Source organism: Elaeis guineensis, chromosome 9 (genome assembly GCF_000442705.2).
Source record: "Elaeis guineensis isolate ETL-2024a chromosome 9, EG11, whole genome shotgun sequence".
NCBI classification, from domain to species: domain Eukaryota; kingdom Viridiplantae; phylum Streptophyta; class Magnoliopsida; order Arecales; family Arecaceae; genus Elaeis; species Elaeis guineensis.
Window position 1 is genome coordinate 2,873,767 of NC_026001.2, and position 5,320 is coordinate 2,879,086.

The following is a 5,320-nucleotide window of genomic DNA, read 5'->3' on the forward strand; positions in this document are numbered from 1 at the left end:
GTTACCTCTTGTTCAAGCAAAAAACTGTTCAGAGTAATGAGAAGCAATAAAGAATTTGTCAAAAGGGGATTCTACTCATGCAGTTGTTAGATGGACAGAGAGCTCTTCTTAAGTTTATTAGATGAGAAACCTCTTTCAGTTTCATGACAAAATTTTAGCATGTAAACAGGAGGCATAATAGAAAATTTGTTTTCTCCTAGTAATTTAGGCTCCACTGGCATCACAGATCATATAAAAATTAAGCATGCCAAGAGGGCAGACAACATTTATAATGAGGTACAACAAGTTCTACAGATTTTATAAGGCATAAATCAACTGAAAGATCCTTTAAGTACAGTTAGGAACTAGATCTCCAGCCAAGTCTGAAATATGAAGGTAACAATCTAGTCCTATGTTGAATAGTTTGTTGCAAGTGCCATAAACAAGGACAGGCAGCATTTCCATAAAAAAAAAAATTTGTGAAATGGGTCAAGCTGCGTAGTCTCATCCTCCCCACAACCCCCCCCCAACCGCAACCAAAGAGAAAAAAAAAAAAAAAGAGTCAAGCTGCATCAGCATTGTGCCATCCCTTTGTGCATGGAGGTATGTTCAAGAACTCAACAAACTCCTTCACATGAATGTCACAGCATTTCCACTAGATATGGGCAAAGACAGGTTAGAATGAGTTAGTGGCAATAGATCCAATTGGAATTCACTCAACCATCTCAAAAAGGAGAGGAAAACCTACCCCTCGCATCCTATCATGAAAAATTGCCGGACCTGGATGGTACTCGCATGCAGATTCATGATTATCCTTCTCCTTAAAAATTTTGCCGCATCCTTTATTTCTACAAGTTTGGTGCGCATTCAGATCAACTATCTTCTTGACTGGGGGAACAGCAGACTTCTCAACTTGATCATCTTTCTTAGCAGTGACTACAATTGGCTTTGAAGGTCTGCCTTGCGAACCTGAACGATACACGACAGTTACCTCAGTAATTGGAAGTGTCAGATTATTGGTTTCTGTAGAGTTCATCAAGAACCGATCAAGTACTGAAAACCAAAATTTAAGTTGCTTTACCCAGAACATCATGGCCATCTTATGTCAGAAAGAAACATTACCATGATCAGAGCAGAAAAAGCCATGGCGGCACCTTGAACAAGAATCATCAGGTTTTTTGTTTTGAGCAGCGGATGGAAGTGGAACTGGCTTCTGGGGGCTTGCAGATACAATCTTGGTGACTGTCAGTCGTATGTTTACCTGTCTTACATCTTCATTCATAGAAGAAAGTTACATGTTAAGGCATGGAAATGCACATAAGAGTCTAATTAGCCATCATGATTCAATACAAACAATGCTATTCAAGCATGCCATCAAGATAACAGCTACTAATTGGACATCTTCCAGGTTACATAGTTTCTCATTCCCTTTCCAATATTTTTGGAGGTTACCGCAAATGTCTTAAAGGCCAAAGCAATGGGATTTGTCTTGCAAATAAAAATAGAAAAATAAATGTTTTCAGTACAGCAGAAAATTGAACATTTCCAGTAGGGTATCTGGGGTCTACTGCTGAAAACATTAGTAATGTTTTCAATACATTAGAACTCTTAAAATCATTAATGGTTATGGTTTTTCTATCTCATTATTGGGGGCTTCATGTTCAAAGAGATTTTAGGCACAGAACTGTTTTTGATATTCATGCTCGAAATTAATAGTCCAGTTCTGGAAAGATTGAGCATACCTTGTTGTCTTGATCTTTTCAATCCCATGTCCCGTGTCTACCTTTTCCACTCACATGATCTTACATGAGGTGAACTGGGCATTTGGAAAAGGTTGATCATGCAGGTGTTCTCATTATATATAGCAAGAGATGATGTTTCAAGCACATTGATGTGGCTGGACTTCTGCATGTGTCACTTTAAATTTATCATGCAACCAAAAATATTTATGACCATTCAATTCTGCAATGTATGTATGTATATATACATATACATGTATATGTATATAGATATATATACATGTATACGTATATATATGTGTCTGTGTGTGTATATGTATATATATGTGTATATATATGTATATATGCATGTATATATGTATATATATGCACGTGCGTGCGTGCATGTCTATATAATCATCAGCATGCTGTCAATCAGATCAAGATACTGCAAACAGACTTAAAACCAATTCAGAGATACATGGAAGCCTACAAACAGATCAATTTCTTCTGGTCACATGCCAATTTAAGTAAAATAGAAAAGCTTGTAACAAGTTAGATTAATTAAAACAAAAATACATGCCAAAAAAAAGAAAAAGATATCATACAAGTGACTCCTATCCATATACCAGTTGCAATTATTAAAGAATTTCTTTTTTTTTTTTTTTAAGAGAGAGTAACCTACCCTGGGATAGCCAAAAATAAGCTAAAGTCATGACTTCTTTGCTTGCAACAGTTCCATTCTTTCATACCATCATGAAATATAGTCTGGTAAGGTAAATAGACACTTGCATTAGGAACTTATTGATGTTTGGTAAAAACACAGCAAATCTGAAATTTGACCTACTCCCTGAAAAAACAAAGCCACAAAACTGTTAGTACCAAGCTGTGATTTCAACGAAAAGGAATTAGTGCAAGAAAACAAAAACTTAGCATCCACTTTAATTACATATTTTCCACAATGTACAGTTGTGAAGCAAAATTTGCAACAATTTTATCCCAATCACTTGATATAAAGTATCAGCAATGATCACAGTTACCACCCTACTCATATGAAAGCAACTCAGCTCCTTAAGGGAGAAACATTTGATATGAGATCTACAGCCATGATCAGACGATAAAATTAAAAAATTGAATCCATTAGCAATCTATTGTAAGTTAGTAAACCAAGGGACACTTGCAAGATAGATGTTTAAACTTTAAAGCCCTTATCTGTAGACACGGTTTTCTACCTAAAATTACCCAAATGGTTGATTGTAAATGTGTTATCCCTGGTTTGTGATGGATCACGAAAACCGTGAAACTTAATGGAAAATATTACACCTCATGGCATTTCCACTGTTATGAATTTGGAAAGATTTATTGGTTCTATGGATTCTTTTTATACCCATTCCTATGGGAAGCAATTTTGAAACTCATAGTGAACAAAAATATGAAAAAAAAAAAAAAAAGGCTTATTTTAAATATATTGCTCTTACTGTAAGATGTGTTCACGGATTGAAATGAAGAAAGATTCTTGATATTCCCTAATTTGCTAGAACGTAATATAGATGTCGGCAATGATTTCCAGGTGATTTGAGAGTGGGCCTTGAGTATGTCAGCCCCTGGGTTGTTATTACTCAAATCTCGGAACAATGTGTCTTGTCTTAGGGTTTCATAGGATATAAAGGATGGTACCCTAAAACCTTGCAATCCGGAGACGAGCACTATCTCGTCTTCTTTCCCTTGAAAGTTCCAGCCTTCCAATGCTCTTCCAACCGAAATTCAAGAAATAAGGGCAAATTTCATGTTGTCAAAGTAAATGGCCAATCCTTTAACTCCCACAAGCAGCACATCGCTCCAAAGTTCAAACCTTCGCAAGCAATCACAAACCTAACCAACAACCTTTCACTAATTTTGCAAAAATTTCCCCCAAAAACTAATCAAAATTATCATTTGACGCGTGAATTCAATACGATATGAATGCAGGCACTGCAAAACCTGCTCTACCTATCAAAAGCTCCAATCTTTTTATTTTCTCCTGGCCAAGACAGTACTAACAAACAAAAACAGCAATCTTTATGCGCCAGGGGATGACAAAGCCAGAGAAGAAGCAAATACCAGAAGCCGGTGCAAGAAATTTGAGAAAGAGAAAGGAGAGGAGAAGAAAGAAGGAGAAAGCAAGTGTTTTGCTTACGGAATCGTGATAACGGCAGGAGCCATCGACGTTGCTGTCCTCGGTGAACATGACGTCGCATCCAATCCTTTGGCATCGAACGGCGTCGTCCTTCTCCATGGCCGTATTCTCTCCCGATCCTTCTCTCTCTCCTCCGCGACCTCTCCGGGACACGCTGGCACGGACACGGAGAATTCCTACAGAAGGCTACGATGAATTCTACCGTACTGAGGAGCCTACAGGATGGATACCGTATTGCTGTGATATTATTATATAACTAGCTTATAACCCATGGGATGTTATTTTTTTTAAATCAATATTTAATTTTACTTATCTTGTGTAGATCCGACCTGTAGAAGAATGAAGGAGGAAACCTGATGCAGATACCTTCAAATATATATATATATATATATATATATATATATGTATATATATATATATATGTATATGTGTATATATATATATATATGTATATATATATATATATGTATATATATATATATATATATGTATATATATATATATATATATATAATATTAAATTATATATATTAAATTAGATTAGATTAAGCTCTTAAAATTTCAAGGGACCGACTCACACTGCCACGCAGAAAACCTAAGATACAGCAATTCACTAAACAACCTAAACATGTGAGAATGGTAATACAAAATTTATGGATCACAGTAATAAAAATAAATAAGATGAGAATCTGTATCAAGCTTAAAATGCAATAAAAATCTAAATTAATCAACCATGCTGCTATCAAGCACTCAGTATTTAGGAATGCTGTGAAAAATACCTTTCCATGCTCTGCAAAGAAAGACTCTACATTTTCAAGCTTCACATCATAAGGCAAAGGAGATGCAACAATAGTTCTTGAATCCACTTGCTTTATAACCTCCTCTGGCTTCAAAAATACAGTACTTCTACCAATTATCTTCTCTACAAAAAATTCACAGAGAACATAAGAAGAGCATGTCTTAAGATGCAACCAAGTGTAGATTACGGATAAGAGGAGGTTCATATACCGGCCTTTAGTTAAAGAATGTTAATGATCTCAATAACCCCATCACCTCGGGTCAGGTAAGGAAAGAAATGCTTTTGTGTGTGAGCAGCAAATCCTAATTAACCTGTTAGACCCGATATCCAAGCAACCGACCTTAGGAGAAGGTTCATATTCAGGGCCTTAAGAAAGCTAATATTTCACATAACAGCCTGTAGGTTCAATCTCAACTAAGGAAAGAAAGGAATTTGTGGTTGAGCAAAAATTATTATCTTTATTTCAAAAAAAAAATCTAAATATAAGGTGAGCACAAGTTGGATTCGATCAGATTGAGAGAAAAATTTCATCCGACCGAATGCAATCGGGTTGAAAAAATTTCAATCCACTGCCGACTGTTTATCATATATAATCGTTTGAAATTGAAATGAACGGTTTGTAGTAGGTTCGGATGGATTGTGCCGGTT

The 5,320-nt window shown here is 35.9% G+C and overlaps 1 pseudogene; it reads right to left on the bottom strand.

Moving 5' to 3' along the window:
• Positions 1-272: 272 nt before the first annotated feature.
• LOC105052101 (cysteine and histidine-rich domain-containing protein RAR1-like) lies at positions 273-4,199 on the bottom strand (annotated as a pseudogene).
• Between the last annotated feature and the right edge of the window lie 1,121 nt (positions 4,200-5,320).